Source organism: Corvus cornix, chromosome 7 (assembly GCF_000738735.6).
Source record: "Corvus cornix cornix isolate S_Up_H32 chromosome 7, ASM73873v5, whole genome shotgun sequence".
NCBI classification, from domain to species: Eukaryota; Metazoa; Chordata; class Aves; order Passeriformes; family Corvidae; genus Corvus; species Corvus cornix.
Window position 1 is genome coordinate 14,925,006 of NC_046337.1, and position 26,065 is coordinate 14,951,070.

At 43.8% G+C, this 26,065-nt stretch overlaps 1 long non-coding RNA gene across 1 annotated transcript in view; it reads left to right on the plus strand.

Moving 5' to 3' along the window:
* The first annotated feature begins 3,080 nt into the window (after nt 1-3,080).
* LOC109145624 overlaps nt 3,081-26,065 on the plus strand; it is a 40,596-nt gene continuing 17,611 nt past the window's right edge. The window contains exons 1-2 of the long non-coding RNA XR_002047149.2: nt 3,081-3,204; nt 24,666-24,701. This is a non-coding gene — a long non-coding RNA (uncharacterized LOC109145624). The remainder of the gene's footprint in view (nt 3,205-24,665; nt 24,702-26,065) is intronic.

A 26,065-nucleotide genomic window follows, 5' to 3' on the forward strand; every position in this document is an offset into this window, starting at 1 on the left:
TGAGGAGCAATGAAAAGGTGCTTCCAGTCTCTTAAGATTTGGATTCCCACCAGAAGACTGTAGGGTGTTCTGAATATGGATCATCTCTTATTTCATGTGTCTATTTGTTGGCATGACTTGGAAAGATTATGAGGCTCCCTCTCCAAGGGCTGCTGTGACAGTATAAAATAAAAGCAGCAAGTGCCCTGGTGTTCTGAGGCAATCCCACAATGATGATGATGATCCAGGAAGGAGATCAAAAATCATCTGATCCTCTCTGCTATCCATGTGAAACACTGTCTGTGCACTGGGGTTTGAAGGAAGCAATCTCATTTTCCTTCACCTCTCCCGTGGGTAGGTCCCCTTTGTCTCTCCTCTCCTTCCCCTTAAGAAATACAGGGTAGGGGCAGTAAAATTATAAAGCAGCCTTTAAAGCTGCTTCATGCTGTGAAATGCAACTCAGATAATGAATGTTTCCAGCCCAGCCAGAGCACTCTCTGAGGGATATTTTTATCTCCACAGTGCCAGAGATTAACTGTACATTTGTCATAATGGTATCACCCTTTAGTGTTAATGGAAGTTATGTGTGTAAATCCCTGACCATCCAAATGAGAATACACTTTGAATAATCACAATAAATCAAAGTAAATGGAAGACCCCTGCAGAACAAATTCATCCCCAGAGCAGCTCCTGAGGCTTTTAGGAAGATTGTGCCAAGCAGGCACAGCAAGAACAAACACAGTAGATCATGTCACCTGCTTTATGGTTTCAAAGTATTCATAATGATGGTACTTCCAGTTCAAACACAGCAATTTACTCTTTTGAAATGATTTGCAAAGGAAAAACACCACTGCATTTGGTTATGTTGGGATCTCTGTAGTATTTGCAGAAATTGACTCAGTGATTATTTATTTCCAATCTACTTTCATCTCAAAAATGAGAATGAAGGTCTGAAAAAAAGGTGATGACTACTGGAAAGGGGAAAATACATTTATTTTCAACTGCTTAGACCACTTTGGACTGATGAAATTTTGTGAAAATGGGTCAATTTTAAACACAACAGCTATTAAATTCTTAGCAACAACTCCAATTCCCTTTTCCAAGAAATACAGGCGAGAGAGACATAAAAGAATAAAGAAACATAATGTTCTTCTGTGTGTGAAGTAGAAACAAATATCACACAGTATAATATATTAGTCTTTTGTGCTTCACTTAGGCACCATGGAAGTGAAAGACAGACAAATCATTGTCCTTTTATAATTTGAAGATTTTTTTAGGTGAGGAACAATAACTTAAAGGGCACTGATGAAAACAGGGATGAGTATAAGACAAGAAAGGAGTTTCTTCTTCCAAAAGACTCTGCAACTATCCATATGCAGAGACGACCTAGAATTATATTTCAGACTTTATCAGCAACTCTGTGTTTGTTGAAAAATATATTAATTTCTATTGCCCACATTTCCCAAGTAGAACTGCTTGAACAGAAAAATGAGAACAGGGAAGTCAGGTAATTTGCTGGTTTTCATTGTGAAATGCAGCAAAATGCAGAAGAGATGTCAGAGAAGATTATTAACTAAAAAGTAGAAATATTAGTACTTAGGTTGTTTGATGAGGGCACAGAAAAAGTCCTCTTATGAAAAAATGACTCTGGAGGCCTCCTTCATTCGGGCTATTCCCGTTCAGTCTTGCTCTGTCACTTACCTTTGAGGATTGCTGTGCCTTATAGGTGACAAAGTCAATGCCAGTCAATAGCTTTTCCCTGTTAGGTGGTAGCAACCTTAAAAAATTCCTCATTATAGCTTTGCAATGAAGTAAGAAAAAAATCCACCTCTCAATGTCTCCATCCAAGGTCTCTTGAATTTCATACATCAGATATAGTGCAGACTACTAGGGAGCTAGGAAATCACCAGTCAAGTACCCTGGTCATTTTAAGAATTCAGCATTTCTATGCTGGATAAGTCTCATCTGGAATAATGCATTAGGAAATAGAAGTATGTGAAAGGCAAAGAAAAGAAAAGAAAACTCAGTCTATAACCTGTTATACAGATTCTCTTTCCATCTCTAGATGTGGATTAGAGACTTGCAGGCTGATGACAATGAATACCTCCCTCCCAAACATTCACTTTCCCTGTATGCATACTTTCTTTCAAAGCCTTTTCTTTTGATGGATGGGAAGAGGGCTTAGAAATAAATCCTCTAGTTTCATATCTAGTTTTTTCTTCAGCTGTCCTCCAATGTAACTCTAAAATTAATTCTTTGGCTGCAAACTGCTCTTCAGAAAAATTGTGGCCATTTTCCATCCCTAGAGCTTCTCCATTCTTGTTTCTTTGAGAACTTATATGAGCTTTGTGCATTTAAATCCCTCCTGTTTTGTGTAGAAACTGTTTATGCATTTCCTTATTTACCTAGACAAATCTCGGGCACCATGACTCCCTGATTCCTGAAGAAATGTAAAGGTGCTATCAAGAGCAAGAGGAAACTCTTTTGCACTTTCAAACAGTACTCCCTGGGTTATACCACTGCAGAAGTGGAGCAAGCCAATGAGTTAAGATCTACATATTAAACACACCCATGTTGCAAACTGTTAAAATCTGACTCGCTACTCTGAGTTAAACAGAAGTATTTGGAACTCAAAATATTTTGATATTTTGTAGTTGCTTCCATCCTCTTTCTCTACTCTCTGAGAGCAACCAAGACTGAAAGCTCGAGTCAACAGTCAGAAAGGGCAGTTCTTAGCCCAAGAGACAATCAGGAAGCACTGAATTTGTTGAGACTAATTAAATTTCCGACCTGTTCCTGCAGTGATGAGAGGATCACGTAAGTCAGCTGGGAATTTGATGGAGGCCTGCATTTAAATAGAAAGAGGTTGTGCTGGAAATTCAGCTAGGCAAGTGCTGTTCATGTCCCTCCGTTGACTCCAGTGGTATTGAACTTAAAAAATAATGGACTTACACAAAGCCCTTTTCTGAAAAACCCCAAGACCTTGGGGACTTAGCTGGGGGAGTAAACAAATGGGGCTTTTTGTTTCCTTAGGAGGAGGGCATGTAGCTAAAAGGCAGCTCTCCCATCCTTTCCTCCCCCTTTGAGCTGGCAGCCCCACCTGTTACAAGGCAGAAGTAATCAGAGAGATGAACAGCACAAGAGGTATTTTTATAGGATGAACCCACCGGGTCAGCTGGAGGCCTGCTGAAACCCAATATCAAGTTGTGGCTGCAGACAGGCATGGTGAGAGGCTTGGGGGAGGAGGGTGCTGAAGGATGGGTAGAGGGAAAGCAGGGCAGTCCCAAAGGAGGCAGAACTTTGCTTGGGAGACTTCTGTTTCCCTTTGGTGCCCCTGAAAAATGAATAGTTGGGATTGTTGATTAAATGTGTGAGCTAGGGCTGGTTGCAGGGGGGGGGATAAGGGGAAGCGGTGGGGCAGGGGCAGTAGGAACAGCACTCACAGGAACAAAGAGCACATGTGTGCACAGGCACTGTGTGCCCAGTCACCAGGGGAAGGGGTGACTCAGAGGTATCTATTTCATTCATTCACCTGCTTCTCTCTCCTTTTGTACATAATAAACAGAGAACCATAGCACTTCAGACTTCCCCCTTCCCAGCCCTCCTGGTACCGCCAGCACTGGGCCAGCATGTTTATTCCAGAGAAACTTATTGTCTGACCATGACAGAGTTCCCCCCACGCCTCTCATGTAGTCAGAAACTTGCTGCTGAAGGGGCTACTTGGGGAATAAACACCTGCAAGGAGCCACAGCTGTGGCGTGAGCTGCTCTCCTAATGCTCTGTTTAGGATTACAGCACTCCAGAGTATCACATTACCCCAGTGGCTGCACTGAAACCTGGTATTAATTCACATTAGCAAGGATCAGATTTAGTATGTTGGGAGGGGGAGGACTGTTATTATTGTTTCTAAAACTGCTGGAGCAAACTCCTAGGATTGGTCTTTCATTAATACTGGCAATGGCCAGAGAAGCTTCTTTGTTCCTCCACACCCCTGGCCACTCACCCTGTCTCCTCTTGCATGAGTGCCTCTAAACACAGCTGCTTATTTCCATGATGGGGTTACTTGCTTATTTTTATTTTTGGTGTACCAAAGTTAGTAACTTTCAAAGCAAATTTCTGGATGTTGTGGAATTGCTTTGGAGTGCAGAGGTCTTCCAATAATGGGAGGAGAGCTACAGTGTGGTGTGGGATCACCTCTTCTCCATGCTCATGATAGATTATCCAAAGATTGGAAAAAGGGAAAGTAAGAACAGTGAAACTTTGGGATAGATTTGTGCAAGGAGGGTAAGAAGGGCATGGAGTCTTCATTACCAGGTAATTTTGAGCATATCTTTTGGGTTGATCTGATTTTGTCTTTGGATAGGGACATTCTGCATGCCCTTCAATGTCCTTTTCAATGTCCCTGCAGCCATTTATAAGGGTGAGGTGGAGTAACTTTTCTTCCTTTCTTCCTTTCTTCCTTCTTGCTTTCCCTACCCACACCATCCTTTCTTTACTGAGTGTTGCTGAGGCTGTTTCTGTTTGAGGAGTGTAGGTACTCCCCAGGCTTATGGGTGGCACCTAGAGTGCTGTTGTTCCTGGAGGGCCTCATGATATAATCTTGGTGCTTTTCCAAACCAAGGGCTATTTCACATATGTATAATTGACCCCTAATTTCAGATGTTGCTTCTTGAATCCAAGGGAACAAAACCATCAGTAGCAACAACCCCCATTCAGTACAGATAGGGTTAAACATCACTGGAATGCCCATGCAGAGCCTTGGAACAGATATGAAAAAGGAAGTGAAAAAAGTTTTTCACCTGAAGCCTTCCCTCAGAGGTTGCAAAACCATGTTTATTAATTTTATTTACAGTTTTAGAGTTATCTTGAAATGTCGTTATTATTGGCCGTGCTGCCAAATTCAGAAAAGTACCAATGTTTAGCTAGAGACGGGTGGACGAGAACAACAGGGCCAGAGATGGGCCATGTGCTGTACGCAGTGCCAGGGGTGAAGAATGAGGACTAGCACATCATCTATTGACTATTGTGTGACATTTCTTTGTGTAGAGCACAGAATTGTTCTGGTATTTGTTAGAGTGTCAGCCTTCTGCATAGAAATCTTCTACACATCATCCAGATTTGTAAAGCCAGAAGAGGACATCTGAATATCAGGTTTCACCTCCTATACAAACACAGGCCTTCTAATTTCAGCTTATTACATGTCTGTTGAATATTTTATTCCAGAAAAACATCCAGGAGATGGGAAATCAAGTGCTTCATATGGTGCTTTATTCCAATTAAGCTGGTGAATTCTGATTCCCTTCCCCTGCTGCCCTAGTGTGATCCCACACCATCCTGATGGGAATGGTATGCACTGCAGAGGACAGTCCATCTTCAGAGATCTTATTGGCACCTCACTATCAACACCCTGTAACCATCCCTCTTTTATATACCACAGTGTCCCTCTCAGATGGCAAACTTAGTAGGCATCTTAGTCATCAATGAGTTTGGGATCATATTTAGTGAGTTACTGTTAGACCCTGGATTGCTCTGGTATCAGTAAAGTAGCTGCTCCTGTATGTTAGGGCAACTATCGTGGCCAGTCTGGATATAGCTCTTGATTTTTATTCCTCTGCTAGGTTTTCTGAGCCATGTGTATGTCTCCTGCTGATGCTGTGTTTTTAGGATTATTGCTTTCTCCTGTGCTTTGACACCCAAGCCTATTAAAGTTCATTTTGTTTCCCCTGGAAGAAAAAGAAACAGGAAAAAGAAAATCCTGTCTTCAATGTTCACGTGTTTTTCTGAGGGCTTTCAGCATTACACTGTTGTGTGTGTAAATTGAAGGCAAGGCTCTGCTGAACAGGTTTATCTCTTCAGCATGTTATCACTCTCTGGACAACAGGACTTCATACAGGGCGGAATTAATGGGCTTCTGATGGAGTCACAATGCAGCTTCTCAAAGGCCAGTCTGTCTGGGAAACTCCAGGTATTTCTGAGAAACCCTTGAAGTAATTAGGTGACTCCAGGAAAATGCAAGGATTTAGAGAACTCTGTTGGTGTGTTCTTCTGACCTGTGTTTGGATACATCCAAAAATTCATGCCTACCTCTCGTCTCTGCAGATCTAGGACTCTGAGTACAACAAGTGTTTGGAGGGCAAGGATGAAGCAACACAGGAGACTTAGTCATTAGTGGGGACTGTTTTCCTTCAGACAACATCAAACAGAACAGGGTGTTCAGCTGTCCTGCCTGTGGATCTCAGTGTGTTTGTGAGAACAGAAAGTATCCTCGTGGCAGGTGGGGAGGTTCCACAGAGAGCGATGAGGGAGCTTTTCTGACCAGACATAACCACAGCTCCAGTTACTCCTGATCATTTAAGATCACTTGACATTTTCTACAAGAGGAGAAGAGGTCCAGTGTCTGGGTAGCATTCTTGTTAGATCAGTTTGCTTCTGCTTGAATTTTCTGCTTTCACTTTCAGCTGCAGGCACACTTCTTTTGTCTTTCCTTTCCTGAGCTTTTGCAAACATTGTGCTGTGAAACAGCTACTTCCACTCATCTCTACATTTCATCAGGTAGCAAATATCTCTGCGATACAGTTCTTGGCTGAATTTGCTCAGAATGAAAGGTGTTGATGCATTGTCTCACACAGAGAAATACTAACAAACCAAACAAAAAGAAACATTTCTAAAGACAGTACAGAAAATAATCTGCTGTAGAAGAGGTGAGAATCATCTAAAAATGAAAAACCATCAAAATAAAGTAAATGTGTTCTTTTCATCAGAACATACACAGTTGAGTAAGTTGCCTGTCATTATGGCATAGAAAATCCAACATCTGGATAAGTGATGAAATTTCATAACCTCCCCTGTATAACCTTGCTTGATTTTGACACTTGTGACTTATGACAGGTTTAGAGGTCAACCCTGAAGCGTGAGTATTGTTTCAATCATGCTGTTCCCTCTCATGAATTACGTTAGCAAGGGCTTGGTCACAGTTATCTGTGCAACAAAGAAATATTGTAGTAGAAGTTGTAGCATGGTAGGATAGTTACTGTGGTGATGTAGTTAAAATGCCTGGGAGAGAGATTTTCATTGTTGAAAAGTCTACATAATAAAGTTTAATGTAGTCCATAGGGCACGTTTTTTCCTTAGGATTTATGAGTGGAGCTTGGTGAGTGCTGCGTATTTTGGTCTGATCACCAAAATGGAAAATCAGAGAGGAAGAAAAGGCTCAACCAACACGATAACCTTTTGAGGTTTAGGATGAAAGGAAAAGGTTAATTTTGGATCTAAATGAAATGTTTCATTGGAATGAAATTGAAAGGCTTTTACACTTATTAGTTACTCAGATAATTTAGAAACTTCTTTTCTCCTTGCTTTTAAGTGCAGTGCCTATTTTTAATTGTAAAGTTTGTTTTGAAAATACCTGAGAGATTTTGAAAGATGTCAACACTGATATGTTCTTTGGCCAAAAATATTCACCACACTCTGCTCAGTTTGGTGATCTCTTTTAGTCCTACTCTAACGCCAGCTTTTGGCACACTAACTATTATTATTATTAATAATAACCATAATATCATCACCCAGCTGTGCTTAGAAGGCTTGGGCACCAGTCCCAGATCTGCTATGACAAATCTTTTCAGCTCTCTGGGCTTCTGTTTCACCTCCCACTCTTTGGCTCTCTTATCTAGTCAGATTTAAAGTCACAGGGTCAGGAACTCTCATATATGGAGCCTCTTACGTACACACCAGTGCTTGCGCTACTGCTTCTGCTACAACAGCATGAACAGTGGATTTTCTGCTCCATCCTCCCCCATTGATCAGCCCACTACAGGGATTTCTGAAGTGTCTCAGCCTCCTAAGACAGCTAGCTCCATGAGAGAAGGGAAAACGAGGCAGCAAAACCAATAAAGAAATGATATATGTTTGCATTCTCTATGCAGAGCCCGAGTGGTTTGTCTGGGGAGTGGGTGAAACCGAACTGGGACTATAAGTACTGCAGCCACTCTTTGCTCAGCTGTGATTAACTTCTGTGTGAAGCAAAGTAGTATACACCCAAAATACTGTTTGCATGGAAGACCAGCAAGGATCTGAGGAGACTGAATATAAATATAAAATAAAACTGAGAGAGAGGGAATGAAAATATGACTTTTGGGTTTTTTTAACCTGTTTAACCTGGATACCTGTTTTGAGAGGCCTCATTCCATGTCAGCCTAGACCGTGGGGGGGGGTGGGGGGGGACAAAATGTGCCTTTTCCTCCCTGCATCTGTAGTTATGTTCCTGTCTAGAGAGTAGGTTGGGGAATTAGATATATGGGAGAAGGAACCAGCAGCAAACAAGACGCAGAGCATTGAGCCAGTTTGAAAGCTAGCACTTGCAGTGGTGCTGGTACAAACCCAACACATTCTAGAGGCAAAATGCTGTGAAAAAAATTATCAGAAAGGACTCAGAGAACCTATCTCATATTGTTTAATTTTCTTCTGCATCTGGGCCACCAGGGCTTTATGTATGTCTTTAGTAAATCCATTAGGATAGCGTCAAAGATACCTGACTACCTCATTTTCTCCTTCCATAGTATTTGACTGCTTGGCAACCTGATTGTTGAACCTGCTGCATAACATATTTTGGAGCAAGAACCTGCAAGAAGGTTGTGCAGAGCAGGAGAGTCCGGGTTTGATAGCAGGCAGCAAGGCTGACCTGCTCTGTATTTCAGGTCTTTTTTTCTTGACTGTGCTTCCCAGAAAACAGGATTAAAAACTTGGGGGTTTGCTGCCAAACCACACGGAGTGTCCATTTTTATGACTTCTGTGACTAGATAGTGGTGCACCTGCCAAACAAGCGTAGCCTCACTGCTGCCCTCTCCACCCCACTTTCTGCAGACCCAAGACCTGGTTATCTGCACTTCCATGTGCAACAGCATTGCTGAATGCCATTCCCAGCACATCAGAGAAACACCTTGACAGAGGGAGAGCAGCTGCTGGTGGTTCTGTTGACAGTGATATGGAAACTGAGTCAGAAGCTGTTTCTAGCATAGGGCTGCATTGTCAGCTTTCAGAATTTGGCCCCAAAAAAGAGGTTCGAACTGAGCCTTGGTTAAAGCTCCCTCATTCATACTTAAGTCCAGACCTAAATCCTACTGTGTCAGAGGGTGGCTGTTTCTTACCTGTTGAAATATTTCTCCTGGGACAAGTCACCAGGCCTGGCATCAAAAGGGTGATTTTTGAGCCTCAGAAAACTCTTTTGTGGGTTTTGTGCTAGGGAGTGACTGAAACTTGCTACTGGTTCATTTCAACTACATCCACCGAACCGTAACTCACTACTGCATACAAGTTCAGCAGGAACATTCCCAAAACCCCCGTAGAAGAAATTTACGGTTGCTCAACGCTCTGTTACTGGCGGCCACAACTGTGTGTGCTCCACATGTCTTTGTAATCACTTAATGACTCATTTCCTTAATCTCTCATTTCCTATAGCCTTATTACAAGCAATTCATAAACCCAGATCCATAGCCGTTCTCTGGCTGTAGTCAGGAAGCACTGAACTGACTGCATCTGGTAGGTTGGCTGAAGTACCCTTCTCTATTCCCCTCTGAAACTTTCCACTGGACCCTGTCTTTTGCTGCAGTGACACCTACTGATGAGGTAAGAGTGTATTAACTACGCGGTCCCTTGTTGCCAAACCCAGCCAGCAACCACTTCCTAGTACTAACCAGATGTTTCTGCTCTTTTGGAGCAAATTTCACACTACACTGGGAGAGGTTTTACATGGTCTTGACTGTAACACACCAGTGGCCAGCAGACCTGAACAGAGATCACTGCAGCAGGAAGAAATGGCACTTCATGTCCAAGCTTCTCATTCAGCCATCAACCAACTTATGGCCTTGGGAAGAAAATCTTGCAAGGCAACATCCCTGGGGATGCTATATGGCACTGAGGAAGCAGCCAAACAGCCAGCATGCCTTTGCTTTCCTCTAGAGATTCTTTTATTTTTCTGGAGAAATAACTACTGCCAGGAAGTTGTAACCTTGATACCTCCTCAAAGCACCCCGTGGTGACTGGGAGAAGGTGAGTGAAAGCCTGAGCCCCACTGCTTGGTGCTGCCAGGCCACGGGTTTCTCTTTCAGTGAAAACTGTTTCTCTCTCAAACCTCAGTCTTTTTCCTATACAATTATTTGGAAAATTTCAGCTTCAGTTAAAAAACACTATAAAAACCAACCTGCAACATCTCAAGAAGAGAAGAAATGGGTTAGTACTCCAGAAGGGAAAGAGGAGAGTCAAGGAAAGGGTGAAGGAAATAAGGACACGTTCTCACTGGAGACCTTGGCTTTAAGCCAGTTTGCCATGAATGTTATCTGTTCTCTAATATACCTAAATATTAATTCATGTCGGAGACAGCATGATAAAGGAATGAGCACAGGATAGGGTAGGATAGGATTAGGTAGGATGGGATAGGTTAGGAATTGTCAAAACATTCCTCAATCTCCCCCTGTGCTTTGAGATCCTATCTGGCTGGCACTGCAGTCTAGCATCTTAAATCTGAGGCCAGTGATCCAGAGCCAGTGGGTAAGCATTGTGAAACAGTGTTGTAAATTCACGATCTCTAAGCCTGTCTGTGAAGGAAAGGGCTATGATAATCTGCATGGAGGCTTTGGGACATAACAGGTCTGCACAAGAGGAGGAGTACTGAAAAGGTTCTCTTTCACACTAGAAAACCTGGCTACATTTTAGCCATTGTTTTGTAGGATTGCAGTGCCTGAACATGAATTCCCCTGCTCATTTTGATGCAGAAGAAATGCATCTTCACCATCCATCTTCCACTTCACCGTCACCACAGCACAAACGGGGCAAACACACTGAGAAGATAAATAACCTACCCAACGTAGAAAGGAGGAGCTTCCTGAGATGTATCAAAGTAAAGCAGAATCTACCTACAGCCTGCAGAAAGGCTTTTGCCAACAGGTCCTCTGAATAAAAAGGACCTCGGGTACTTGTTATTAAATACTGGCTACATTATGTCAGGTGCTATATGTTGTACCACCTCATTCTGGATGGATTCTGCTCACCTCTGCTGCCCACTTTTCAAGTAAATTCAGGGTCTTCTGGGCAAGAATCTGAAATCTCACTGTTCTGTTTCTGTGACTTCTCCTGTAAGACTCTCCAGAAAAGAGGTCCTATCTTGAAAACTTGAGTCTTTCTCAGGATGGAAGGTACTACAAAAAGAGAGAAATTATAGATGCAAATTCTCTCATCTTTGATGAAGCTCCATGGTGAGATGATTGGGCTCAGCAGTTTAAAAAGGTCTTCAGCTTTTAAAGAAATTCTGTCATGGCTGATGGGGACATGAACAAGGGGCACCAAACCACAGCGTTTCCACAGAGCCCACAAACATAAACAGCGAGATCCTTCATGGATACCAAGTAAATCAGAGCTGCTAGAGTTCAGGGGAAGAGAGAAATGTCCTCATGGTGGTGCAGACAGATAGACAGACAGACAGACAGTAGAGTGGCTTTGTAGTGTCTAATTTGTTAGAATAATGCAGCAAGACAGATCACATAACATGAAAACCTTATCTAACTACCCCTGTACACAACCTGACCTGGTGCTACAAAGAGCTCCAGTGTTGTCAGCTGAGAAACCACAGTGTTTGCACTGAGATCTCGCAGTCCCCCAGCACAAGAAGCCATGGCATTGCACCAGATTATCTGTGATTTCCAGTTTTTGCAGGCACAAGAGGTCAGTGCCACAGCGCCTGCAGGGAATGTGACTTTTCAGCTGTCTTGCTCTCCCCAGTACACTTTGACCTTTGAGCAATCTACTATCAAAGAACCAATTATTCTCAACACTCATAGATTTTCCTCCATAGACTCAATGCCACATGGTTGCCCGGGGGCAAGGCATCATGCTAATCAAGGCAATGATTCAAGGGAAGGCAGAGGGGGGTTGTCATGACCAAGAGCCTGGGGTCCACTTCTGCCTCTCAGCCACAAATATGGACCCAGTCACGCCTGCTTGTTCCTTCCCTCTCCCCCAAGTTTGTGCCATGATCCTGTCCTTGTGTAAGTTGTATAAAGAAATTAAAAGAGATACACCAGTGTATTCCAGTATCTCTTGCCATACTCAAGTTTCCCTGTCATCTATAGGTCTCCTCTTAAAAGAGGCTCTGTTGTCCAGTGCTTATTTATCTTTTTATTCCTCAGCACCCAGAATTACCTCTCCTCTGTCTTTGTGCCTGCAGCAACTGGAGCCATTGGAAAAGTGACACTAGGAAAGTATCACTCTCTTGGTGGGATGGGGAAGAAAAGAGGAGGCTGCTGTCCCACATGGCAGACCCATCCAAGTATCCCACTGCTCACTCAGTGTCCACAGCCTCCTTTGACCTCACCTGCCACCACTGCATACTCTGAGATCACAGCATCAGGACTGATGAAAAATCAAAGACCCATCCAGGAAAGGATCTTGCTTCCAACAGCAGGCACAGGGAGCTGCCTATAATTTTCCCACCCGAAGGCGTTAATGTGCAAGAAAATGCATTAAAATGTCAAAAAGTTCTGACAACTTCGCTCACTGTGACCACCAGAATCCTGAAGCTAAGGAGTGAACACATTTCCCAGTTGTGCTGACTATTAGCCCCAGCCCAGGATGTCAATATAGAAAAATATCTCCAGGAGTATACCTGAGCCCAGACAGGTCAGAAATTCAGTTTCAAGTGCATGAAGACACTGACTTTCCCAGGTTAATGTGGTATCACAATGTGGCCTCAGAGTAAGATGAGGAGAACTCACCTGGTTAACTTCTAGGAGGGAGATGTTTTACAGATATTTTATACATTTTAATAGTGTTATTGACTGTTCTGTCACTAAGTCTCAAGATCTTTTAAAGTGGAAATTGTGGAGAGCTGAATGAATGTGCTGGAAATTCATTCATCCCCTGAAGACAGGTGGGGTTAATTCTGACTAGCACAAACCTAGTGGGGGGATGGAGAAAGAAGATAAACACGTAGAAGAAATAGAAGTTTATGGACTTACTGCACAGTTAAACCTGACAGGTAGGATTGTACTTCAGAATAGTTTGTTTTCCTGCAGTTGTTCCAGATGTCTTTGTTGCAAACCAAAAACATCTACAAAGGGCCTGCAAGCCTCAAATCCCACTTGTACTGCATGGAGGTGATGACTGCGCTTTAAAAGAGCTCAGGATTATTCAATGGCACATCCTGGGGCGTAAATCAGCTGAAATTTAACCTTAATAACTATGGGTAATCCATGGAAAGGGTTTGGTTCAGACTGCAAGGGTAAAACCAGACAAGGCTGAAAGTACTCAAGGCTTCTGAAGGAAGAAAACTTTGAGGTACGGATGTTGTTGGCTAAGACAAAACCATCATATTTCAGGAAAAAATACTAAATGCTTAGATTATAAAGCATTCTGACATGCATATGTGAGCAGTCTTTCTCTTTAATAGCAGGATGTAAATGCTTTCTTTCTTTTTGTAAATATAGGAGACAATTTCAGCCTGAATAAGTTTGATTTTGAATGACTAAAAAGTCAATAATCCCACTCCCAAAAGGAACTGCAAAATATAAGAGCAGAATATGAGAGCAGAAATGCAAAATACTATGACTGAAATGCCTGCTTGTCTCCTTCAACTTTAGAGTCCTTAGAGAATTAGAGGTGCTCTACACCAAAGCAAAAGTATTACATACCAGAGCTCTGAAAAAAAAAAAAAGAAAAAGCAGAAAGTTAGAGGCTGAGGTACCTTTTTTTGCAGCTGGAGACCTAAAAAGATAGAAACCAAATGCTTTGCCTTTTTGATAGGTATTTGGTTTTTTCAAAGGAAAGAAGCTACTGGAGAAATTGAAGAGGATGACTCCTGGTACCTAAATGGAAGATGGAAGTTAAACTCCGCCTACTCAAGACTTCATAGAATATGTATGTTGGGGAAGAAAAGAGGAGGGGAAACTTTTTCTTACCAGGACACACATATCTGAGCAGCTCCTGTGTGGAAAACATTCCCATGGTGTGGCTTGTGCAGGTCCTGTTGGGTAATAGGATCCTCCAACCAATAAAGGCAATGTGCTGCTGGTCCTGGCTTACAACACCTCATCTCTCTGGGCCCATGGCCTTGTTCCTCCAAGGAATGATGCATCCCTGTGGATTTCTGACCATGGCTCCCCAGTGTCACCATCATTGATGCTCCCCAATCTCCATCTTTCTGGCATAAGTTGGGCATGCACTGAGGCTCCTGCATGTGTGAGTGTTTTAGTACATGGCTTGGAAAGTCAGGAATGTTAGTCCCACATGATTTATGTTGAAAGCCTTAAATTCCCACAATTTTCTACATCTGCCTCATACTTCTTTGTCTTTCATTAATTACACTTCATTAGTTGTTTTGTTTTTCATTGGAGGCATAGGTGAGAAAAAATCAGGTACTTCCCATGGAAGCAAAAAATATCTTAAAGCTGCCCCATGAAATGGATCATTCCCAGATTTAGGAAGAGCCAGCGAAAACATCCTGGCAAGTGCTGAGAGTGCTGCAGGGGCCAAGTCTCTCCCAATTATTTTGCCTCCCAAGATCTTGTCTCCTGGCTTGATTAGTCCTTCAGACCATGTGAGAAGGAAAATGTTGAAAAGAGGAGGTGGGTGAGAGGGACGTGTTTCTTACTTTGTTTCAGAAGCAACTCCATAAATCTCCCCATATTAAGGTCTTCCATATCCGGATTTTCAATATCAGCTTGTCACTTCAAGCTGTCTGACATGAACTGCTGGATGGGGCTGCCGTCTTCTCCATGGCTCGCTCACATCCCACCCAGACGCCAGAAAAGGTTAAAAGAACCAGTGAAAAATGCAAAAGATGACAGTTCGGAGCATAGATATTTTCCAGAGTTGCAACCTATTGACCTATTTTCATCAGGCTCAGTGGCATAGACTGTATATCAGGATCAGGGAACATCAACAGAAGAAGGAAAAGGATAGTCTAAGAAAGAATAATTCTCATGGTGAATTTAAAGCGACCAAATACTACCTTAGTTCTCCCAGATCTTCCTGTAGATCTAGCAGCCACCTAAGACTTGGAGATTTCTGACTCATTTCACAAAAATGTGCTTTGGAGTTCAGCAGGTGACTGAGTTCTATTTTTTTTTTCTTTTTAAGGGAAAATATAAATGTATATGGGTTTATAAACCATTCTCTTCTTACTATTATATTCATTATTATATTGTGCTGGAGTGCAAAAGTTACAGAAGCAGGTAGGAACAGAATGGGAGAAAAGCACTGAAAACCTGAAGAGGGCTTTGAGATCTACTCAAATCCCAGGGGCATAGGTCTCAGAAAGCTGGCAAGTTCACATCTGAAACTCAGTTTTGTAGCTGCTTCTGCTCTTTATGGGATGCAAAAATTTGCTAAGTCCTGGATCCTAGAACTGAGCATTAATTCTCTTTCTGGATTCCTGTCCATAGCTTGGGTTCATCTAAGATCTTGCGATTAGGGGATGAGTTAGACCACTGAAGGTGCAAATACATAATTGTTTATAAGCACTGGGCACCACCAAAGAAACTTATTTTTAACTGCGTTTTCTCCAGACTTCTGGATTTCTGGAAACAGATATTTAAAATGAACGTTGTAGGACCCATAGCCACAGGTTACTTTAGAAATCAAAGGCAGAAGTGGATTAAAACCCAGATATTTTTCAGGAGAACAATTCTTCCATTGGTAAGTAATACAACTGCCTAAATCCAGTCTCCAGCTCAAAAGGTTCCTAAACACGTGATTGCTGAGGAGATATAATGGGGAAATGCTACCTTATCTCTGACCTGATTTTAAGCTCTCTCTTTACACATATGCAATGGGTCATACTGCCGAAAGCATGTCCTGGTAGAGATGGCTGATCTCACATGAAACTCAGAGAAAAGTGAGGATGAAAAGTGAAATATGTCTTCGTTTTTACCTTTTAAAGAACCTTGATTCAAATTAGGACTAGGAGCTAGTAAAGTTGAAACTGGAAAGTTGGGGAAAATTCGTTAACTTCCTCCAAATAGCTGTATGTAGGGTTAGGAAAACACCCCAAATGAACATGGCCTTCCTCAGGGTTTTGTTGTCTTGGTACTGCCATGGGAGCATTGCTGTGATATTTGAGAACCTATAGCTGCTGCAACTAAGATCCAGCTGTGAAAGTGATGATATACAGTAGTGACTAGGAATAGCAGGAAACCAAACTTCAGTGACCCAAATGCCTCTCACAGTCCTCTAAAAAATTATTTCTTTGCCTACTGCATTAACAGCCAGATATTTCCATTCAATATCAATGGGATGTATTGGGGGTGGCACGTGGCCTGTTCCTGGGAATAGATGTATACTTAAAATCAATTTTTCTGGGGTGATACAGGTTCTTTTGAGCTCTTCTCAAGCTTTGAATTCTGCCAACTACTATCAGTTGGGAATTTTAAAAAAACAACAGAAAAACACTTTACTTTGCTCCAGGTGGCCTTAGCCCACCAACCAGTTCTACGCAGAGTCAAATACAGCTGTCAAGCAGTAATGTGTTTTGGTTTTTTTTCCTCTCCCTGATTATTCCTGGGCTGAAGCTGAACTGATAACCTCAGAGACTGTCTTTTTGGGCTGGCTGCAGACCAAGAATGTCATTTCACAAAGAAGTGCTGAGGTTTCAGAAACAAGGTTTCACTGCAATGTGGAATGAAGCTGGGAAGTTTTAAACACTGTCAAGGGACAGTTAATGCCCTCAACAGCTCCTGCCCCTCACTGAATTCCCTTTTCTCCTGGATGTCAGAGTACCAATCTGCCTTGCGGAAAACATGGGTTCAGCTTGCTCCTTTCCTACTCACTTTCAAAACTTTCCTGTCCAGAAATTCATTGGACTGTGAGGCATAGCAAGTAAAACAGCTATATTTCTTGCATGCCAGGACAGATTAGAGGAGCAACTATCCAACAAAACTTCCCTTTGACAGGAGGGGTGACACTCCTTGGGGTGGTGGCATGTAATTTCCAGCTGAGTTGCTCTGAGGCTTGGGTGTCCCTATCAGCCCATTGCACCTCCTGTTTCCTCTTGAAATCCTTGAGACAGTCCTCAAAATGCCCCATTTTTTTGGCAGGGGACAAAGTTGCAGCAGCGGATAGTCCACGCCTCCCCATCTTCCCTTCCTGGTGTCAAAAGGCACAAGGGAAAAGCTGAACATTGCAGATTTCCAGCCTAATCAGAGAGGCACGTTCCTGTCTTTGCTGACAGCTTTTCTATCCTCCCGAGTATGGTGTGGCCAAAGTGGAGACTGGGGCTGCTGGAAAGCTAAAGGCTTTCTGTATCCATCTGGGTGCATAGCAGAGTGGCTTGCATATGATGCAGATGATGATCTGCTCTCCATTAGTCTGCTTAGTGGATCTAAGTGTACAACAACAGCCTGCCTTGCGTGGTATTGCCACATTTCCAGACGAGTAAAAATGCAGCTAAAACTTTGAAGGTTTGTTTATAGCTCGAATTTTTCCTCAGTACATTTGTTCCTCTTCTTGTCTGCATGCAAATGCGTGTCAAGGGGGAAGGGAATGCTTCCTAAAAGAAATTTAGAAGTTTGTGGAATGGTGTCTGTCTGCTGTCTTATCTGACAGTAGTTCACCAGCTCCAATGGAGAGACTCAGGTCTAGACATCACAGTGTATGTGGGGGTGGGGGTTGAAGGAGAGGGAGAAAAGAGGAAAAAAATGCAATCTTCTTCTTTAAGTGGCTGATTTCCTTCCTCTCATATTATACCAAACAAAATTTTAATGATGAAACCTGCTAACAGCTGGGGCTAATTTGGAGGTTATTTTTATGGGAAGAGCAGCAAGACAATAAAAGGTCAGTCCCAATTGTGGCTCAGTTCAAGTGTTTATCCCAGCAGACCCTCTAAAATAGTTGTGAGCCGAACTCCTCCATCCCCATTGCGTCACCTCTGCCTGGTAACTGTCTGTCATGCGGATGTGATCACACGCTACATCTCCCCTCCAAAGGATGCGGAGGCTGCTGTAGCTCCTTGCTTAGCAAATCACAAGGCAGGGCCAAGGCCTGCAGGGTTCACTTGGGGACTCTCTGGAAATGTCGTCAGTGCTTACATTTATATGTCATTGGATTTTCAAAACTTTTCCACTTTGCTGTTGGTTGGTCCCTGTCTATCCAGGATCTTCCCCATCTACTGTGGAGGAAGACTCTTGTCCCAAAGTTTCTCAGGGTTCATGGGAGTTTAAGAGCTGTTTATTACTGCAGGATGCATGGCTATCTCTATGTAATAAGATGGAAAGCAGCTTGCTCCCAGGACTTGGAGAAAGGCTGCACTGCAGGATCTGAGCTTGGGTGGTTGACAAGGATTGGGTTTTTTGGGAAAGGAATTTTTTAGCCCTGACCCTGGTGTACCAACATTCCCCAAGGAGCACCCATGGTGAGGCATGGGGTGGAGCAGGAGTCCCACCAGCCATCAAAGGAGTCCCTCGCCTCAAGGCCCACATTTGGCAGGGAGGAAGGAACGTGACAGACACAAGCTTAGACTTCTGGAGCTGGTTGGAGCTTCAATAACCGCCATAGGCTCTTAAACCAAAGCCACTGGCTCTGGGGATAGAGGAGGGCACCAGCCGAAGGGCAAAGAAAGCCTCCTTTCACAAGTGAGAACCAGCACCTCTCGTGACGCTGCCATATAAAATCATGCAGCACCTGTTAGATCTTTTCTCGCTCTGCTCTCAAGAAGCAGGAACAGCTTGGCTCTATAAAAGCCTCGATGTGTTTGTTTTCATTCTGAAGAGCTAATCCAAACCCCTCTCTCCCCAAAGGACAGGGGAGGAGGGGCTGGAGGGGGTATTTTTATTTTTTTCCTTCTGCTGGGGAAACAGGTTGGAGCTGTTAAAATAATTGGCAGCAGTAGATTCCTGCAGATTTTGGCTGCATTTTAAAATAGAGAGTTTTTCTTCTTCTCCCTCTCTCCCCTTGTTTTTTGTCTTCTGATTTAGCCATAAAATTGCCACTTATTACATTAGCAGTTGCAGAAAGCAGGAGTTTTCCTCATTAGAGTGGCTCCTGCCCACCGGCTCTGGTAATATCATTCGGTTGGAAGGACCTTGCCAAAAGGCTGTAAAACCAGCTGAGAACTCACACGGCAGTGTCAGGAGGTTGCTTTCTTGGTTACTTTGGTAACACACAAGCAAAGCTTCCCTCTCTTTTCAGGACAGGGAGATGGGTTTAGTTTTGGATCTATTGCCACCTCCTCTGTCTTGTGAAGGACTTTGCAAACAAGCAGCAGTGGGGGACACAGGAAGACAGGAAAAGGTCCACAGCATGTGTCACGTCTGTCACTGAGGGTTCTGGCTTTCAGGGCAGCTCAGCTGTGTGCATCCCTACCTGCATCCTCCTGAAGACCATCAAGGGCCAGCAGCATACAAGCCCACACCTTTCCCAGTCCTCAGAGCACACGCCACACACTGATACCCACCTAAGGCAGCTGGTGAGCACCACCTTCCAGCTGGGACCAGACCCTTCCAGTGGTGGGCAGATAGCAGGGTCTATGGCCTTTGACGCCCTGGAGCAGCATTGCTGGGCAGCAGAGAACACTCCCTGCCTCCTCACAGCAGCCAGGCAGCACAGAAAAGAAAACTCTGCAGCTCACCAAATTGTACCTGCCCTTTTTACCTAGATTAGAATCTCAGCAGAGACCCAGTCTGCAGGGGATTTCCCCAGCAGCTCTATTGCTCTTTCTCTTAAATGCATTCAATTTGAAAGAGCGCTTCAGTCTTCAACAAATTGGAAGCTATGTTACCAGAGCAGATGAGATCATGTTCTGAGTTAATTGAGTCCTACTACCACACTCCCACCCAAATTTACAGAATAATTCAGGAAAGAGGGGAAAGAGGGAGTCCTGCCCGCATGCCCTACCAGCTTGCTAAAACTCGATGACATAAACACACCTTGCAAAGCTCAGGAAAAAATACTTCTGGAAGGTACTGCAACTCCTGGAAAGATGTGTCCTCATCAAAACTGTCTGGTCAGGGGCAGACATAGACTCTTGGGGCCACAGTGCATCTCTGGCAAAGTCAGAATTACTGGCATTTCTGCCTTGCTTTTTACCTCCATGGGCTTCAGCCCGGCCAGCCAAAATATGCTGTATTGCAATTGAACAAGCCTTCTCCTGAAATGGACCTATATTTTACTGCAGGAGCTGGATACATCCCACTTTGGGGCCAAACTTGAGCAAAACACTGTGTTCCTTAGTGGCCTGCCCTCCTCTGCAAGCCAACAAGTGGCAAAGCCCAAGAGTTGCAGGTGGCCAGAGCTACAAGGCCCAGAAATACATCTGCTTCATTCCTTGCTGTGAAATTCTAGGAAATCCCTCAATTTCTGAGAGCCCTGATTTAAAGAGCAGCTAGATACTTGCTCGTCATTAGACATGGCGCAGCTTCTTCATTGGCTGTGTCTGCAGCTGGAGTACAACAAGCAGGCAAAGGACAGACACTTGGCTGTACACCTACAGAATCCAATCCTCTCTATCCCAAACTGGCAAAACTGACTGAAGCTTTCATTCTGATACTTCACAGAGCGTGGCCATTATAAAGCTCCATTTGTTACAGCCCTATCAGGAGCAGTCCTCACAGCACCTTCACACAATCAACCATCCAGTCAATCTTCTAAAAATCAGGTTGTCAACACAAAGTTTCAGCAAAGGGGTCGGGAAGATTGTGGAGTCTTCTGCCCTTTCCTTTGTCAGCTCCTCCTACCCTTCCCTGAACTTTCCTTCTCTTTGGCAAGAAACTTCAGAAGTCAGTTCCATGACTTTATGGACAGATCTATATAAAACAGTGACTCAGTCTGCACTCACTTACTGGCAGAGATGTATCAGCTGCAAACAACTTTAAAATGGCGAAACAGAAAAATTACAATTAAACAGAAAAAGAAAACATTCTGGGCCAAATGGGGTGTAAAGTCTTCCATATGTGTCAGCAGTTTCTGCTATTTAATATTAGAGATGGACCCAAAGAGTTTCTTTATGAGTCTCTTCTCCTTCAAAGCTCAAATATTGACTCTAGAGAGGATTTCTATCTCTTTGTCCAGAACTCATTTCTACCTACTTTCAGTGTAAAGCTCATATTAAAATAACTAGGTGGCAGTGGCTGGCAGTGATGAGAAGGTGTAATCTACTCATTAGATATTTCTTAGCACGAAAATCCCATCTGCAAGCAGGGATCTTAGTTGAGGATGGTCCTGAAAGGTTCTTGTTCTGAACACCTGGAGGATATTGTGCTGCTCATTGTCAAAAAATGCAATAATTTTTGGTCACTTTTAAGTTACAAGTCTCAGGAAAGAAAAAACACTGGTAGTGATTTCAGATGCTTTTTTCTCCTCCCAGAAATTAAAACCAGTGCCTGGACTGGTGCCTTTGAATTTATTTATCTTTTTTAAATTAGAACAACCACTTAAAAAAAAAAAAAGCACCAGCTACTGGCTTTTACTTTAGCTAAAATTTTCTGGCAAGTGTCATGCCAGGATTTTTTTTTTTTCTTTTTTTTTGTATGGGAACTGGAGGGGTAAATTGGTGTGAGAAACTTTCCCAAATAATCTGTATAAACCACACCAAAAACCCAACAAACTCAACCAGTCTGGAAAGGTCCGGGAGTGAGAGGAAGGCACATCTGCAGACAGGCTGGGGACATCAGCACTTTTCAGCTGGCTGCCAGCAGCAGCAACGGCTTCTGCATTCCCTCAGGCAACAGGGAGTTGCATTTGGTGGTTCTGGAACCAGCAGAACACCTGGTCTGGGCAGCCTTTGGCTTCTTCATGGAGGGTTTGAAGGGAGCCTGAGGAATTGGGGCACTCCTCCCTTATGGGCAGTCTGGGCACCTGACAGCTGTGGGTTGCTGGGGAAATCCCGGCTAGAGCCTCTCGGTACTGCAGGCAGGTGTCCAAACCTTTGGGCCAGAGGGCAAGTGAGTCCTTGAAACTTTACTGCGGACACAGGAGAAATCCCCATGGAGGGCAGGACTTCAGAGGGAAGTGAAAAAGCCAAGACAGATCAGTACAAGCATCTTCAGTGAATCAGGAAGGAGAAGGCTCAGGGTTGGACAGCACAACCTTCTGTTAAAATGTGGCTTTTTGGTGGGGGTTGGGGGGCATTCAGAAAAATAGGCAATTCTCATTGGAGGTCTACCTCCTGCATGCCTTTGGACAAAACAACACATTGCCCTCTACTCTGAGCTCCTGGGTCCCCATCGCAGGAACAGCAGCATTTCACCCCAGCGCTTGGTGTGTTATGGAAGAGCCTCTTTCAGGCTTGGGCAGGGTACTAACTGCTTCCACCTGCCCCCACAGAGAGTTTGAAGCCTAAATACCCCCAACATCAGCCTCATGGGCACCATCACATGTCTTTTCTCCCAACTCCAATCTGGAGAGGGAAACATGGTCCTACCTGTTCAGACCAACACAAGCCTAAGTTCACCACCTTTCTTTTGGAGGTTGTGGTACCTCAACCTGAAGCCAAGCCTCTTTCCTGCCATTTCTTTCTCCCTGCTCTCCTTCCCAGTTCAGCTTGTTTCCTGTTCTCAGACATTTGCAGCAAATGTATGTCTCTTGCTTTGTCCTATAAACTCCGTGTGACCATGGGAACAGTTCCTGACCCAGCTGGCAGCCCGTGTACTCTTCTCATTAAACTTTGGCTCCTGCCTCAACTGGATCTTTAGGCAACATCCAGGTGAGCACAGCTGGGAAAGCACTTTCATTTGCCTTTAGGATGCATACGGCATTGCTTCCCAGCCTGCCTTTCATCAGGGGAAGCTTCGTCCCATGTATCTGCTAAAGCACCAACCCTCTCCCCACTCCACTGCCTCTCCTCAGATCAATCCCATTTACAACTGCCTCCCCAAATCTTTTTTTCAGGGCACACAACCAGAAAAAAGACAGTGGAGTTCTGCGAAATGACTGGTGCAGGGAAAGCCTGTACCAAATTAGAGAAGGCCAGAATTTAGGGGCAATGGTATTTTGGGAAGCCTGAGCTTCTTATCGAACCTGTCAGAGCATCTGAAATACTTTTGATAGTCAAAACCAGTGGTGCACAGGGTCCTGGTTCCTGAATTTCTTCAGAAAACTTCAAAGCACTGTCGTGTGGCTTGAAGGGCCACATGGATCCCACCTGTTTGTTAGCCCAGCTAGGTGATTTAGTTCTCCTCAGACACCTCCCTCACACCAACTCAGGGACTGAGCAGGCAGACAGCACTGACTGCAGTCAGCACTCATGTCTTGTGCTTGCACCTTCCCAGGACGCTCAGGAGGGGCTATGGCCATAGATGTGCTGCAATCCCCTGCTGTGCCCTGCCAGCACACTCCAATGGCACAGCCTCCATGGTGTCCCACCAGGAGACGAATGGGGAGGAAGCAGCAGGGCTTGCAAGCAAGACCCATGCTGTGGCTGTATGCAGTGTTTGACAGAGGAGCAGAGCAGCAGAGCAGCCTTCAGCCCTTCCTGAGAGCTGGAAGCAAAGCCAGGGAGCCCACCTGAGGGGATCAGCATCAGGTCCCCTTGCAACCCAGCTCCATACTTCCAAGGAACCGGGGTCATCTGTGAATTTTCCCAAATCCCTCTGCCATCCAGACCCCAGGAGTACCTGGTGGAAGTGGCCCATTATGTCAAGAGGGCAGACCACTTGGGAATCATCGCTTTCTGGCCAAAGCATGCAAATCTTCCCTTAAATATCTGGGAGAGGAGGTCAGTTATCTTCCTGGTCCTCCCAGCTAACTTGGTATGTCCAGCTGGGAGCTGCAGAGAGTAAACCGGGTGGAAGATGATACAACAGGGAAGGTTTTTGACCAAGGAAATTAATATCTCTTGCTGCTTTTGGAGGGTGCTGGCATTAGCTCAGAAGGATGATCTGAAGCCTGAGAGGGTCCGTGAGAGCCATTTTTTAACCGCCAGTATGAGAGTTACTGTAAAATAAACTCTCACAGCTCCCCCCTGGGAGGACTGAGCAGCAAAGTGCTCTGTGCATGTGCACGCATGGGCATGAACAGAGCGCACTGAAAAGTGTCAACGGCGCTCTGAAGAGCATGGTTTAAGGCCATTCTGGGGATTTCCCAGCCCTGACAAAGAATTTAATTTCCCTCCACAGGGTGGGAAAATTCAGCAGGGGGTTTGTTGCTCAGGACACTGAGCGGAGCAGCTACAATGTAGATGGCAGGGTCTCCTGCCATCAGCAGCTGCGCTGGGCCCAGTCACTGCAAGTTATTTAGGCTCATGGAGAGCCCTTAGGTTCCTGACTTCAATGGGTTTCCCCACCATGAATCCAGTCTTGACAGACCTGCAGCCAGGCCTGTCTGCTTTATGTGCAGTAACAGCCCCCAAATCTCACACTAAAGGAAGGAGAGGGTGGCAGAAGGTCATCTCCGTGGCTTAAGCTGGCAGCACAAGAGTCTTCAGTGACGGGGCAGATGGCAAGGCCAAGCCTGCCAGACCACCACCCATCCCTAACAGAAGAGAAAACATGCTTTTCAAGTGAGAAATCTTCCAGATATACACTGAAAAAAAGCAGAAACAGAAAATATGTGGGGGAGGGGAGAGAGAGGGAAAGCATGTGTGAAAGACAATTTCCCAGAAAAGCAAAAAAAAAAAAAAAAGAATATCTCAAAATATGAAAAATCCTTGGCACCAATTCTGACAGTCCAGTTTCATTGGGTGAGTTCTGAAATGAATTTCATTTGCTTTGCAGAATGAAAAGATCTTTGGATAAAGTTTTGAAACAAAGGTAAGTCCCAGTTCACGCACTTTCCTGCAGTACCCCAGGACTGGGAGAGTTCCATGCAGCTCTCTGTCACCAGTGCCCTGTGTGACCTTCAGTAAAGAATTTAAATCACCTATGCCACAAGCTTAGCTGATATAATAGGTGATAACAGGATGAAAAAATGTTTTGATTTAAAAGCCAAGATACAGTAAAAATATGTAGACTGGGGTTCATCTGAAACATTTCCAGTAAAACATCAACAACAAAAACCTGTTTATTTTATTGGGAGGTAAATATGAATGCTCCAACTAGTCAAAAAAAAAAGCCTTTTGTTTAATTTTCATGGCTCAAAAAGGTGGGAAGAAAAGTATTCTCTTTATTTTAAAAAGTTAAATATAGATATATCTATGTAAAGTTTCAAAACAAAAACATGAATAATTTTTGAGATGTCAGACCGATTTAGTTCTTAACATAAGAAATTCAACATGAGTAATGTTAGTTGAAATTAATAAGTATTTTTGAAGGAAATTAATAAATATATATATAGGGAAGAATTCATCAGTGCAAAAAGCCAACAGTAACTCCCAACCTTGCAGGAGTTTGGGGATAGTTAAATCAGACAGATGAAATCCACAGAAACTATGTGACAAGATGCCAGATAAGTGTCTCAGAAAGACAGGATTTGATTGTCATGGGCCTGTTCTCATGAAAAATAAAAGACTCCAGTGTCTGTACAATTATGTACAGACAAGACATGTGTTTTCACTGCATGGCACCAAGCCTGGAGTGTATTTTTTGCTCCTGAATTACAAGGAAAACTTGGCATGAGGATGACCCACACAGCAAGAAGTGGGCAGATTTAATACAGATGCATAGGATATTCTCTCAAATTAAAAAACTTTTATTGCCATAGCTGTTTTTCCTTTGACCTATCTACAGGATACCCTCATAGGGACCTTCTGAGATTGGGCTGGGATTTTTAGGTGTCACCACCATGGATTTATAAAGGAAAAAAAATCTTAGTGCCCTTCCACCTATGCCTGGGATTCTGCAGTAGCAGGGTTTTTGAACTACCATAGTCTGCAAGAGAAGGTGAGATTGAACTGGACAAGCAGAGTATTTTCTGCTTCTGCCTGTGACTAGAGCAGCTCTTGAGGTTTCCTCTTTGGGTGCTCTTTCACATGTGTTGTCTCCATTTCCTTTCTTTCAAGCCTGGAAAAGCAGGAGGGTGAAGATGCTTTTTCATCATGATCTGGTTCAGGACAGTGGGAATTCAGAGAGATGGGGATGTAATTCTGCTTCTCAGCAGCACACACATGTCTGTGCAGCTCCTGCAACCATTAGAGGTAGCCACCAGGCTTGGAGACTGTCAGAAATGGAGATTTTGA